This window comes from Oryctolagus cuniculus, chromosome 1, assembly GCF_051225735.1.
Source record: "Oryctolagus cuniculus isolate XC-2025 breed Fujian yellow rabbit chromosome 1, ASM5122573v1, whole genome shotgun sequence".
NCBI classification, from domain to species: Eukaryota; Metazoa; Chordata; class Mammalia; order Lagomorpha; family Leporidae; genus Oryctolagus; species Oryctolagus cuniculus.
Window position 1 is genome coordinate 55,913,729 of NC_142867.1, and position 15,534 is coordinate 55,929,262.

Sequence of the window (15,534 nt, forward strand, 5' to 3'; positions counted from 1 at the left end):
TGCAGACTCTTGACTGTATATCTGTCTCTTCAGACCTTGTCATGGTGAATTTGCTTCCAGGTACTTTGTACAGAAACTTTTTAGTTCTCTTAATAGAATGAAACTTCGGACTTCCAAAGTTATCAGTGAAAGGAAAGCCTCCACCTGGGAAGGGTTGGTTTGTGCTTAGAACACCAATTTTTTTTCTCCAGTGGTCTCATGAAGTAGGTTTTTTCTTAACATTCTGGCCAAACTAACTCCCCCTCCCAAATTGTTTTCCCTTTATTTGCTGAGACACAGCTGAAACAAAGGTGGATCATTGATCAACTTTTCTAGAGGTTAAAAACAAAGCAAGAGGGCAGTGAAGCCGGAGAATTAACTTTTAAGTTCAGTTGTCTGGTTTGTGAGTTATAGTTTTACTTCATTTCGGTCTGTGGACTCTTAAAATAGATACTGTTCTGTTTAGTTTTAGCCCTGCCATTGTATGATAAAGGTCATCTTTCCTTTCTACATGCCTCTTCAAGTCTAGGTCCCCTAGAGGAGGCCAGACAGATAATCCATTCCTGAATGTCTATTGAAGCTCCACTTTCTTCATTCTGGTTTTCTGGATAATTGATATCAGGACTGTGCCTTAGGAGATCCTCTTCTTCTTAGTCATTGCTTATATAATAATATAGCACTGATTGCTGTATCAATGTTCAGCTCAAGAAGAGGTAAACAGATACAGCCATGTGGAAGGGACATCTGGTTTTTGTACCTGTTCGCCCCCCGTGGCCACAGCATTGACAACACTTTGATGTTACCTAGAAATGTGGTCGTAACATTTATGTAGAGTTCAGAGCACAGCTAAACAAGCGCTGTGTTTTCTGTCACTTTTGAAAGAAAAATAAGCTCTGTAGAACTATGTATTCCTAAGTATTTTTAATTGATACATTATAATCTTCCCTGTTTGATTTTAATCTGAACAAATAATGATACCATTACTCAGTAAGCATGAATGTCAGTTGACGTGATTTCAGAAAATGATAGTTTTGAGTCCAAAAACACCTAGATTCTGGACTGTTTTAATTTGTACAATTATGTTGAAGTAATGACTTCTGAAAGTTGTTCTGTCCTTTTAATTTTACTCCTGTGTTTGGATCTGTTTTTATCTACTAATGATTAAGCAGGATAATTAGTTAGCATCTAATTAAAAAAAACAAAAGCCTTTTCTGTACATATTGCATAGAGGCTTACACTAGGGATTGTTGATTTTTAATGAATAATTCTAAAGATATGATGAAATCACCATGTTTACCAAGAGTTGTTTGCATTTGTGGGTTGTGAGGTTTGAAGCTATTGAAGAAATTGTTGCAAGACTTATGGAAATTCTGTGAGTCGCTGATAATTGGCAAATAAGTAAGCCTCAGTTACAGTGGATTACTTACTATTCTCCTAAGGAATCAAGATTGCTTGTCTTGTTTTTGCTTTTGCCACTCCCTTGTTATTCTCTGTGTTTTTGATCATAGCCACCCCAGTGGTTGCAGAGGGGTATATTGCTGACATTTTAAAATGTGTCTTTCCAGATAATTTTTTGTACATCCATATATGTGTTTATGTATTACTATTATTATTTTACTTTCTTTTTTTATAAAAGATTTATTTATTTATTTGAGAAGGAGAGACAGAGAGGTCTTCCATCCACTGATTCACTCCCCAAATGGCTGAAACAGCTGCAGATGGGCTGATCTGAAGCTAGGAGCCAGGAACTTCTTCCAGGTCTCTCACATGGGTGCAGGAGCTCAAGTACCCGGGCTATCCTCCGCTGCTTTCTCAGGCCATTAGCAGGGAGCTGGATCAGAGGTGAAGCAGCTGTGACTCTTACTGGTGCCCATATGGGATGCTAGTGCTGCAGACAGAGTTTTTTTTTTTTTTTTTTTTAAGATTTATTTATTTATTTATTTATTTATTTATTTATTTTGACAGGCAGAGTGGACAGTGAGAGAGAGAGACAGAGAGAAAGGTCTTCCTTTGCCGTTGGTTCACCCTCCAATGGCCGCCGCGGCAGGCGCGCTGCGGCCTGCGCACCGCGCTGATCCGATGGCAGGAGCCAGGAGCCAGGTGCTTTTCCTGGTCTCCCATGGGGTGCAGGGCCCAAGCACCTGGGCCATCCTCCACTGCACTCCCTGGCCACAGCAGAGGGCTGGCCTGGAAGAGGGGCAACCGGGACAGAATCCGGCGCCCCGACCGGGACTAGAACCCGGTGTGCCGGCGCCGCTAGGCGGAGGATTAGCTTAGTGAGCCGCGGCGCCGGCTAAGATTTATTTATTTTACTTGAAAGTCAGAGTTACATAGAGGAGAGGCAGAGAGAAAGAGAGGTCTTTCGTCTGCTGGTTCACTCCCCAGTTGGCTGCAATGGCTGGAGCTGCACTGATCTGAAGCCAGGTGCCTGGAGCTGCTTCTGGGTCTCCCAAGTGGGTGCAGGGGCCCAAGGACATGGGCCATCTTCTACTGCTTTCCCAGGTCATAGCAGAGAGCTGCATCCGAAGTGGAGCAGCCAGGACTTGAATTGCCACCCACATAGGATGCTGGCACTGCAGGGGGTGGCTTTACCTGCTAAGCCATAGTGCTGGCTCCTAGGCAGAGGTTTAACCTGCTGCACCATGGTGCCAGACCCATTATTTTACTTCTTACAAAATAAGTTTATAGCTTCAGTTCATTTATGCAGTCTGTTTTTTCAACTTAACTGTGTGTTTTAACGACAGCTTTCTCTCTCTCTCTCTCTCTCTATATATATATAAAACATATAGCATTAACTTTTATTAGCTAGAAAGTGTTTTATTATTTTACTATATTACTTAATGTACTTAATGTTAAAAGTATGCTCTGGGGCCAGGTGGATTGGGTTTGATTCCTGGTTTTGACTCCTCGTAGTTCTGACCTTAGACAAGTTATTTTTCTGTGTCTCAGTTTCTATAATTGTAAAATGGAATAATAAATAATACTGTCTACCTCATGGAGTTGTGAAGATTAAATGAATTAATTCTTAAAAGTACTTAAAAATAGTGCCTGGCACACAAAAATAATGGTTTTTTTTTTTTTTTTTTTTTAGATTTATTATTTTATTTATTCGGAAGAGTCACAGAGAGAGGTAGAGCCAGAGAGAGAGAGGAGTCTTCGATCCACTGGTTCATTCCCCAAATGACCCTGATAGGCGTAGCTGAGCTGATCTGAAGCCAGGAGCAGGAAGCCTCCTCCAGGTCTCCCATGCAGGTGCAGGGGCCCAAGGACTGCGGCCATTTTCCATTGCTTTCTCAAACCATAGCAGAGAGCCGGATCAGAAGTAGAGCAGGTGGGACTCAAACCTGGTGCCCATATGGTGCACCACAGAGCCGGCCCCAAAAATAATGTTTTAATTCCTAGAAGTAGAACTCCTTGGTCAAAGGAGATGTGTATGCTTATGTGGAGATATGTTAATTTTCTGGCCAGCAGCCTTTCCTTTGGGTGCCATGCCTTCTGTTCCCTGTGGTTTCAGGGAAAGTGTCAGTCTAGGTTACCCCTACCCCACCTTAAGCTTGGCTGATTAGAGCCAGTCTTGGGTCTTTTCTTTTGGAACAAACAAGAAAGCCTATTTCTTTCTACTGAGATGACTAAGGATACTGTGACTAAGTTGAGGCTGCCAATGTGTGTTTTTCCTGCTATGTTTAGGAAGTCTGTCTGAATATTGAACATAGGCTGAGGCAAAAAAAAAAAAAAAAAAAAAAAAAAACCCAGAAAATGAAGAGAGAAAGAGACCTTTGAATCATCATTTAAACTTCTGGGTCCAGTTGTTTCTGAAAGTCCAAAGAGCATTTGTAATAGTTTTGAGGTATATTGCTAAATTGTCTTCCAGAAAAATTGTGTAAGTTTATACTCTCATTTGCAATATAGGGTATGTGCCCATTTCCTCCTGGGAGATCTTAATTAGGAAAAACATTATCATTTAGATTTATTGCTGAAGAAAGAACAGAGGAAACTATAGTGTTGTGAAGATGGGAATGTTGAGGGGCTGGTTCAGGGAGATTAGACTTTATCCATAATAGAGATCATGACTGTGAAACATTACAAATTGATACTTGTCCTTTATTGTGTCCTAGGAATATTTGAACTCAGAAATCTGAGTTCTGATACTCCAAGGTCTTTTCCTTGTTATGAGGGCACCTTAAAAAGTTAATGGAAAATGTGAATTATGAAAAAATCATGCATGATTTTCAAAAATTTTTTTGCATCAAAGTAAACTTACTTTAAATTCTGTTTTTGAACTTTTTTCAAGTCCTTTCACGTTTGTCTGTTTTATCTTGACTGAAATGATTCTTTGAGGGCATAGTTCATATGGATTCTAGTATTCTGAGAGAGCAGAGAAACTCTTCAAAGTGGGGAAAAAAGTCTTCAGCAAAGATACCATTATTTTAGCAGAATAAATGATAAATGATTATTTATTATGTGGACAGTCATAGGGCTTTCTATTCCGTGATTTCCCTAAAAGACTGAGTTGGGATAAAGATGTTTTTTATCTTCCCTGCTGGTAAGAAATGTCCATTTTCACAAATGAGATCATTCTGTAGTTGTTATCTTCCTCCTTGATCCATTGAGCTCTGTGTGTACTTTATTAATTTATAAGATCAAATAGTGCCATGATTTAAAGAAAATAATTGACTTATTTTGAACTTGGCATCACAAATTATTTTCTTCTTCAAGCAAATATTCTGTCATAGTTCATTTAAAATGCAGGTTTAAAAATTTAAAATTAACCATTCTTGTTTAAAGAAAATAACTAGTTTCGGGGAAAGTTTTTAAGTGAAAAAAAGTTCGCATTTATTGACATGTGATTGTAGGTACAAATATATCTGTCACTTTTCCCAGCTTCAGCTAACTCTGGTAACATTCAGAGAGAAATCAACTATCAAAACAAAGTTGGAAAACACTAATACGAAAATTAATTTGCAATGGAAAGTAGCAGGACTGGAGTGAATTCTACAAATGCTTTATATAGTTGTCCCACACAATCTTCTAGGGAATTTGAAAAGAATGTTTCTTCTTTTTTCTTTTGAGACAACTGTTTTACCAAATGATTTTAGCTTGAGTAAACCAAATCCATTCATGATTAGAGTTAATAGAACTATTTTTTAAAAGAAGAAACAGGAGAGAACAACAGAATAAAAATTGTTTTAACGTAGTGAAATACTGAAGACTTTTGAAAATACAGAGTACTTGTTGCCCAAAAACTGTATTACTCTCCTGCCCCTCTTCCCGATTCCCATTAATTGCTATCTGTTTTTTTTTTTAACTTTTATTTAATGAATATAGATTTCCAAAGTACAGCTTATGGATTACATTGGCTCCCCACCCATGACTTCCCTCCCACCCGCAACCCTCCCCTTTCCCGCTCTCTCTCCCCTTCCATTCTTATCAAGATTTATTTTCAATTTTCTTTATATACAGAAGATCAGTTTAGTATACATTAAGTAAAGATTTCAACGGTTTGCACCCACATAGAAACACAAAGTGAAAAATACTGTTTGAGTACTTATTATAGCCATTAATTGCTAGGTTTTGTGTTTGAGGAGTTTGGTTTTTAAAAAAATGAAAAAAAAATTGAAAAGTCTGTAACACTTGATAACGTTATCACAATATGAATTAGAAAATTATGTGAACAGTCTCTGGCTTTTTCAATTATGTGAAAGATGGAACACGTAGTTCCTATTAATAATGGCTATTTATCAAATATAACATGCCAGACTTTGTTCAGTTTTATTACTTTCTCACAGCTACTTGATGAGGTAGGTAAGATTACTAAATCTTGAGGACATTAAATAATTGCTTGCGGTTATATAGATGGTACTATATGTAGCTGTATTTGTCTTAGTCTTTTTTTTTAAGATTTTATTTATTTATTTGAGAAGTAGAGTTAACTGACAGAGAGAGGGAGAGACAGAGAGAAAGGTCTTCCATCTGCTGGTTCACTTCCAAAATAGCTGCAATGGCCAGAGCTGAGCTGATCTCTAGCCAGGAGCTAGGAGCTTCTTCTGGGTCTCCCAAGGGGGTACTGGGACCCAAGCACTTTGGCCATCTTCTGCTGCTTTCCCAGGCCATTTCCATTTTTTTAAAAGAATTATTTTATTTATTTGAAAGAGTTACAGAGAGAGGTAGAGTCAGAGAGAGAGAGAGAGAGAGGTCTTCCATCTGCTGGTTCACTCTCCAGATGACTGCAATGGCCAGAGCTGAGCTCATCTGAAGCTAGGAGTCAAGAGCTTCTTCCAGGTCTCCCATGCAGATGCAGGGACCCAAGGACTTGGGCCATCTTCTGCTGCTTTCCCAGGCCATAGCAGAAGCTGGATCATAAGAGGAGCAGCCGGGATTTGATCCGGCGCCCATATGGGATGCCGGCGCTACGTGGCTTTAACCTACTGTGCCATAGGGCCGGCCTCACCATTTCCATTTCTGTTTCCCAATCCAGAGAGCTGGATTGAAAGAAGTACAGTGGAGACTTGAACTGGCACCCATATGGGATATTGGCACTACAGGCAGAGGCTTAGCCCACTACACTGCAGCACCCGTCCTAGTCTGACAGTTTTTAAAAAATATTTATTTATGAGAGAGAGAGATTGAGATTATAGGTGTTCTCCCATCCACCGAATCACTCCCCAAATGCCCACAATGGCCAGTACTGAAGCAGGGAGCCAGGACTTCAGTCCAAGTCTCCTCTATGGGTGGCAGGGACCCAATTATTTGATTTGTCATCTGTCAGGAACCAGAGCTGGGTATTGAACTCAAGCACATGATGTGCAACACAGATGTCTCAACTGCCAGGCTAAATGCCTGTCCCCAAGGTTTATACTTATTTATATGAGTACTTACATATATTTCCCCAGATAAATATATTATTTAGTTATTTGTTCATTCAAGAAATGTTTATTTACTGTTAGGTGCCAAGCATGATGACACAAAATAAAGTGAGTCAGATATAGAATGTGTACTCTTGCAGATTAGATGACAAAGAAATAGAACATTTGGGGAAAAGCTAAGGTGTCCTCCTTTAAATAAGAGTGACCTTTTGTAAGTAGAGTATCTTTTTTTTTTTTTTTTTTTTTTGACAGGCAGAGTGGACAGTGAGAGAGAGAGACAGAGAGAAAGGTCTTCCTTTGCCGTTGGTTCACCCTCCAATGGCCGCCGCGGCTGGCATGCTGCGGCCTGCGCACCGCACTGATCCGATGGCAGGAGCCAGGAGCCAGGTGCTTTTCCTGGTCTCCCATGGGGTGCAGGGCCCAAGTACTTGGGCCATCCTCCACTGCACTCCCGGGCCACAACAGAGAGCTGGCCTGGAAGAGGGGCAACCAGGACTAGAACCCGGTGTGCCGGCGCCGCAAGGCGGAGGATTAGCCTAGTGAGCCGTGGCGCCGGCCAAGTAGAGCATCTTCAGTCTCACTTTTCGCCATTAAGTCAAGTATCTGTTGAGTGATGGGAATATTGCTTTTGTTTTTAAGGAATTTGTGTAATATTTCTGGGCTTAATTAGCAGAGTAATGGAAAATGCATCTTTTAAAAGGTTCATTTTCATATCAGAATTAAAACTACGCAATTTGTAATGGACAGCCGTAAGGCATTATGAAAATACCAGTAAGAGTTGGCAAAGTAGGTGGGGACTAGGAGGTGAAACTGTCTATAGAAAACAAAACAAAAAAAGAGACAACAACACAAAACCCCAAACCACCTCAGTGTCTCATAACAGCTGGAAATTCAGCATATTCATGCAAACATCACAACTTTTCCAAACCTCTATCTCTTGGTGATTTCATCCTTGCTGCTCTCCTCCCTTTCTCCCTCACTTTCAAATTCAAAATTATTTTTTTAAATGTTTATTATTTTTACTTCCTTCAAAGGCAGAGTTACAGAGAGAGAGAGAGACAGACAGACAGACAGACAGATGGACACAGAGAGTAAGAAATCTTACATCCATTGGTTCTTTCCTAAGTGTCCTGCAGCAGTCAGGGCTAGAACAGATTGATATCAGGAACCTGGAACTCCATGGTCTCCCACAAGAGTGTCAGATACTCAAATACTTCGGTCATCATCTGCTGCTTCCTAGGATGCACATTAGCAGAAAGTTGTATCAGAAGCAGAGCAGCCAGGACTGAACCAGGTGCTCTGATATGGGATGTGGGTGTCCCAAGTGGAGACTTAACCTGCTGTGCTGCAATACTCATCCCATTATGAGCTTGTTTCTCCACCCCCACCCCCCGATTCTCTCTCTCTCTCCTCTTTAGATTTATGTATTTATTTGAAAGAGAATTGTACAGAGGGGGAGAGGGAGATCTTAACATTGCTGTTTCACTCCCCAAATGGCCATAACAGCCCTAGTTGGACAAGGCAGGTGCTAGGAGGCTGCAACCCCCATCTAAGTCTCCCACTTGGGAGACAGGGGCCCAAGTACTTGCACTATTTTCTGCTGCTTTCCCAGGTACATTAACAGGGAACTGAATCAGAAGCAGAGTACCTGAGACTCGAACCTGCACTCACATGGGATGCTGGCGTCTGAAGTAGTGGCTTAACCTGTTGCGCCACAATGCTGGCCCTTGATGAGCTCTTGTTAATGTATTTTCCACATACTTTGGTTGCACTCTTGATCACAGAGCCCTTTTATTATATGCTATATTTCTATAGATAAATCTTTTTTTTTTGAGATTTATTTATTTATTTATTTGAAAGAGTTATACAGAGAGAAGAGCAGCAGAGAGAGAGAGAGGTCTTCCATCCGATGGTTTACTCTCCAGTTGACCACAATGGCTGGAGCTGCGCCGATCCGAAGCCAGGAGCCAGGAACAACTTCTGGGTCTTCCACGTGGTTGCAGGGGCCCAAGGACTTGGGCCATCCTCCACTGCCCTCCCAGGCCACAGCAGAGAGCTGGATTGGAAGTGGAGCAACTGGGTCTTGAACTGGCATCCATATGGGATGCTGGCGCTTCAGGCCAGGGCGTTAACCCACTGTGCCACAGTGCCAGCCCATATATGCTATATGATTAAGCAGTGTTTTGGGATACTTGCATTAGAGTGTGGTAGAGTTTTGTGGGGAGAGGGGTAGGATTAGTTAAAGTTAAAATATAATTGGTAGGGCTAACACTGTGGTGTAGTGGATAAAGCCGCCACCTGCAGTGCCGGCATCCCATATGGGCACCTGGCTGCTCCATTTCTGATCCAGCTTTCTGCTATGGCCTGGGAAAGCAGTGGAGGATGGTCCAAGTCCTTGGGCCCTGCACCTATATGGGAGACCTGGAAGAAGCTCCTGGTTCCTGGCTTTGGATTGGTGCAGTTCTGGCTGTTCCGGCCCTCTGGGGAGTGAACCAGCAGGTTTGAAGACTCCCTCTCCCACTCCCACTCCCTCTCCCACTCCCTGTCTCTCTGTCTCCCTGTCTCCCCCTCTCTCCCTCTCCCCCTCTGCCTCTCTGCCTCTCTGTAACTCTGCCTTTCAAATACAATAAATAAATAATCTTTAAAAAAATGGTGATTCTACTTGACAATCATTTACGATATAGGATGGACTTTGACATCACACTGGTAGTGTTTAAATTTCACCTGCACTGTTTGTTAACACCTGATCATGGCTTCGAACTTCACCTTTCTGAGCCTGTTTGCTGATCTTAATATTTTCTATTAAATAGTTCAGTGCTTGACATGGTAAATAATTATTAAATGATGATCTTTAAAATTGCCCAGGTGTTTGCTAGAAAATATTTAGATGTACCAGTTAGGACAGTCATATTCATGTAATTGGAAATAATTATATATAATTTTTTTTTGTTTTATTTATTTGAAAGGGAAAGGGAGAGAGAGCTGCCATCCACTGATTCACTCCCAAATGCCTACAACATCCAGGGCTGGGCCAGGCTAAATCAAGGAACCTGGAACTCAATCCAGGTCTCCCAAGTGGGTGGCAGGGACCCAAGAACTTGAGCCATCACTTGCTACCTCCCAGGTGCACATTAGTCAGTTGGATCAAAAACAGAGCAGGAATTCAAATCCAGATACTCCAATATGCAATGTATATATCCCAAGTAGCATCTTAACTGCTGTGCCTGCCCTGTAAATGAATAGTTTTATCTAGCATAATTTGTTCAAGCTTCATTTTAAGATAATATGGAGGGGCTGGCACTGTGGCATAATGGACTAAGCCTCCGCCTGCCATTCTTAAATCCCATTTGGGCAGCCAGGTTCTAATCCTATCTCCTCCTCTTCTAATCTTGCTCTCTGCTATGCCCTGGGAGAGCAGCAGAGGATGGTGCAAGTGCTTGGGCCTCTGTACTTGTATGGGGGGCCCAGAAGAAGCTCCTGGCTTTTGGCTTCTGGCTTCTGGCTTCTGGCTTCAGCTTTAGCCGTTGCAGCCATTTGGGGAGTGAACCAGTGGGTGGAAGACCTTTCTCTCTGTCTCTCCCTCTCTCTGTAACTCTACCTCTCAAATAAATAATAAAATATTTTAAAAATTATGGAAAAATGTAGGCCATATGAGAATCTCAATTCAGACAAAATATTTTGATGGGAGAGGTGTTATTAAATTTCCCTGGTAAATGAGCCAGGGAAAGCAGCAGATGACGGCTCAGGTAATTGGGTCCCTGCCGTTCACATGGGAGACCTGTACGACTCCTGGCTTCGACCTGATTCAGTCCTGGCTATTGCAGCCGTTTAGGGAGTGAACCAGTGGATGGAATGTCTTTCTTTCTCTCTCAGCCTATTTCTCTCTAATTCTCCCTTTCAAATAAATAAATAAATCTTAAAAAATTATGGAGGAAAGTATGATATAGCTGAGACTCACTGTGTAAGAGTATGTAGGGTATGACAGTATGAGACTATGCTCTGGAGAGGGTGCACAAGATTTTTAAGAATGAATTTACCTGATGATGTTTTGGTTTATACACCAAATGTATATGGACAAACATAATGTTCTGAGTACAGCCTCAGCTCATATCTGAAAAATGGCAGGTACAAAGGCTTGTATCAGTTGTTAAGTCTTTTATGCTGAGTCCCCTCTACTTTGTTACAATTACATAGACCAAGTGTTGGAATAGGTAGGCTAGTGACTTCTAAATGGTCTGCCCCAAGAACTCTGTGGAAGTGTTTCTTGTGCTTCCATACATCTCCACATTGAACTAAATTATCTTCTAAAGTAACTCATAGGGATCTGCATATGTATATTTCTGGCAATCAGAAAGAGCTTCTCTTGCATAATACTGTTACCCACATGCTTTAGGTAAAGCTCAATAATTCTCTGGGTTTATGTGAATGACGCTAACTGATTAGACAGGTGAGGAGAACAGTTCTTTGCTTATGGCATTATTGACGAAGGAACATGTTTGAATTTGTGCTTCTCTCCCGTTGTGACAGTTTCCTGGTATTGAGGTGATGATACCAGATACCAGTGGCTCTGCCACTCATTAGCTATGTATGATCTTAGCTCTCTTAATTTTATAGACTGTTTTTTTTCTTTCTATAATTTGAAGTAGCCAAAATGCTCTTATGATTCAGAAAAGTAGGTCTTAGCAAAATGTGTCGTTGTTCACAAGCACTTAGAAATGATCAGAGATTGTAATAAATGAGAAATGAGAGGAAATACATGTCTGTGTAATTTAATATGTAAACATTAAAATATTAAGGCAGCTGAACTAGGAAAGCCTAATCTGGTGCTTCTCTACCTTTTTGTTTATAAAAACAGAATGACGATATATCTTCACAGATGTGATATTGTTATCTATTTTTGTTATAATGTGTTTCTACCGCTGTTTCCCTTTTCTTTTCTTTGTCTTTTTTGAAGGGTGGAGAGGTGTTTTATATCCACTGGTTCACTCCTCAAATGCCCACAAGAGCTCAAGCTGGGCCAGGCTGAAGTCAGGACCCTAGACTGCCATTGGGGTCTCCCATATGGGTGGAAAGGGAGCCAAGTACTTGCACCATTATCTGCTACCTTTCAGAGTATACGTTAGTAGGCAGCTAGAATTACAGTCTGGACTTGAACCCAGGCATTCTGGGATGTAGGCACCCAAACAGTGTCTTTTTTTTTTCTTTTTCTTTTTTTTTTTAATTTATTTGAAAGAGTTACAGAGAGAGGTAGAGACAGAGAGAGAAAGGTTTTCCATCCGCTGGTTCACTCCCCAAGTGGCTGCAGTGGCTGGAGCTGAGCTAATCTGAAGCCAGGAGCCAGGGGTTCCTGCTCAAGTATGGGTCCAAGGACTTGGGCCATCCTCTACTGCTTTCTAGGCTATAGCAGAGAGCTGGATCAGAAGTGGATCATCCGGAACTTGAACAGGGATGCTGGCGCTGTAGGTGGTGGCTTCACCTGCTGCGCCACAATGCCGGCCCCTGATCTTTTTTTTTAAACTGATTTTTAATCTTTACTTTTATTTTTAAAGAATTATTTTATTTATTTGAAAAGAGTTAACAGAAAGAGGGAGAGACAGAGGGAGGGAGACAGATCTCTCTGCTGGTTCACTCCCCAAATGGCTGTAACAGCTTGGGACCAGGCCAGGCCAAAACAGGGAGCCAGGAGCTTTATTTGGGTCTTCCATATAGCTACAGGGGCCCAGGTACTTGGACCATCCTCCACTGTTTTCCCTGGTGTGTTAGCAGGAAGCTAGATATGAGTAGAGCAGCCAGGACTCAAACTGGTATCCATATGGAATGCTGGAGTTGGAGGTGGCAGCTTTACGCATTAGGCCACAATGCTGCCCTCCCCTTTTTTTCATCTTAAAGATTTATTTATTTAAAAGAAGATCAACAGAGAGGGGTTAGAGAGAGATCTTCCATCCACTGATTCATTCTCTGAATGGCCACAGTAGCCAGGGCTGGCCAGGGCAAAGCCTGGAGCCAGGGAATACATCAGGATGTCTCTTGTGGTTGGCAGGGATCCAAGTTCTTTGGTCATCTGCCTTCCCCGGCACATTAGCAGGAAGCCGGGTTGGAAGTGAAGGAGCCAGCACTCAAATCAGTTCTCTGATATGGGATGCAAGTGTTTGAAGTGGTAGCCTAACCTGCACCACAATGCCTGCCCCTTATTACTAGTTTTAATATTATGTTTAATGTTTGATAGAATTCACCTATGAAGTCATCTGGTCTTGGCCTTTTCTTTTTTGGGAGGTTTATGATTATTGATTTAGTCTCTTTATTTGTTATTAGTCTTTTTAGGATTTCTGTTTCTCTTTGATTCAGTTGTGGTAGATTGTACATTTCTACGCATTTGTTTCTTTTAGGTTTTCCAATTTGTTGGCGTATAATTGATCACAGTAGTTCCTTATGCTTTTTTAAAAATTTCTGTAGCATTAATAATAATATCTCCTCTTCCATTTCTGATTTTATTTATGTTGGTCCCTTTACTTTTTCTCTCCTGATCAGTTTAGCTAAGGGTTCGTTGATTTTATCTTTTTAAAAAAGTCTTGTCAATTAGTATTGTTTTTTTTTTTTTCCGCTTTAATTTATTTTGACTCTAATCTTAATTATTTACTTCCTTGTGCTGATTTTGGGTTTAGTATGTTCTTTTTCTAGATCCTTAACATGTAGCACTAGATTGTTTGAGACTTTGTGTTTTTAAATGTAGGTGTTTGGGTCAGTGCTGTGGTGTAGTGGGTAAAACTGCCGGCAGCAGTGCTGGCATCCCATATGGGCGCTGTTTTGAGATCTGGCTGCTCCACTTCCAATCCAGCTCTCTGTTATGGCCTGGAAAAACAGTGGAAGATGGCCCAAGTGCTTGGGCCCCTGCACCCTGATGGGAGACCTGGAAGAGGCTCCTAGAGTCTGGCTTCGTATTGGCTCAGCTCCAGCCTCTGCCTCTACCTCTGCCTCTGCCTCTGCCTCTGCCTCTCTAACTCTGACTTTCAAATGAATAAACTTTTTTTTTTAAAGAATTGCAGGCGGTGGTTTCACCTGCTGTGCCAAAGCACCAGTCCCTAAATACATCTTTAAAAAAAAAAGTAGATGTTTACCAGTATAAAATTCCATCTCAGTACTACTATTCTTGCATCTCATGTGTTTTGATATGTTGTGTTGTGTTGTGTTTCTTGTTTGAGATATTTTCAAATTTTACTTTTGGTTTATTCATTCTTTAACTTTCTGGTTGTTCAAGAGTGTTTTTAATTTCCATGTATTTGTTGCAAATTTTTCAAATTTTCTTTTGTTATTAATCTTTAGTTTCAATTCCACTGTGGTTGAAAAAGATGCCTGGAATGATTTCCATATTCTTCAATTTGATAAGGATTTTTTTTTGGGGTGAACTCAAATGTGGTCTGTCCTTGAAAATTTGAGAATGTGTATTCTGCTGCTGTTTGGCGGAATGTTCTGTGTATGTGTGTTAGGTCAGTTTGGTCTATGGTATTGTTCAAGTTTTCTGTTTTCTTTCTTTTAAAAAATTATTTTATTTATTTGAAAGGCAGACAGAAATCTCCATCCACTCCTCAAATGCCCACGACAGCTGAAGCTGGGCTAGGCTGAGGCCTGCAACTGGGAACTCAGTTTGGGTCTCTCACGTAGGTAGCAGGGATCCAACTGCTGCCTGTCAGGTATGCACTAGTTGGAAGTTAGAATTAGGAACGGAGCTAGGACTCAAACCTAGGCACTCTGATATGGGTAAGGGCATCCTAAGTGGTGTCTTAACTACTATGCCAAAACCTCATCCCAATTTTTCTATTTTCTTTCTTTACTTTTATTTTATTTGAAAGGCAGAAGAAGAGATATATTTCATTGAGTTGTTTATTCCCCAAATTCCTACAACAGTTGGGGTGGGGCTAGGCCAAAGTCAGGAGCTCAGATCTGAATCTCCCTTGTGGGTACAGGGACCCAAGTATTTGAGCATCATTTGCTGCTTCTCAGAGTACGCAATATAAGGAAGCTAGAATTAAACTCTGAACTGGAATCCAGGCACTTTGATGTAGAATGTTGGTTTCCCACGCAGTCTATTAACTCTTGAACCAAATACCTGCCCCAAACTTGCCATTTTGTTTGTTATTTTCTGTTTGGAAGATTTGTCCATTATTTTCAGTGATGATTCAAGTCTCTTACTGTTTTTATGTGTCTGCCTATTTCCTCTGTCAGACCTGTCAGTGTTATCTTAATATACTTATGTACTTTGATTATGGGTACAAAGAGATTTATAATTGTTATATATTCCTGTTGAATTTCATAATTCAACATTATCATTAAGTAATGATCTTCATTTTTTATGACAGTTTTAGATTTAAGATCTGTTTTGTCTAAGTATAGCCATTCTACTCTCTTTTGGTTGCTATTTGCATGGGATGTCTTTTTCTGTCCCTTCACTTTTAGCCTATGTATATCCTAAATATAAAATATATCTTCTCAGTCTGGCTTTGTGGTGTAGTGGGTTAAGCTCACCCCTGTAAGCATCCCATGTAGACCCTGATTCAAATTCTGGCTGCTCCACTTCTGATCCAGCTTCCTTCCAATGCACCTGGGAAAGTAGTGAAAGATAGCTGAAGTGCTTGGTCCCTTACACCCACATGGAAGACCAGGAAGAAGTTCTTGGTTTCTGGCTTCAGTCTGGCCC

At 41.0% G+C, this 15,534-nt stretch overlaps 1 protein-coding gene across 8 annotated transcripts in view; it reads left to right on the forward strand.

Annotated features, from left to right (window-relative positions):
• Nucleotides 1-15,534, forward strand: part of SBF2 (SET binding factor 2) — a 517,136-nt gene that overhangs the window by 14,577 nt on the left and 487,025 nt on the right. The gene's annotated exons all lie outside the window — the stretch shown is intronic.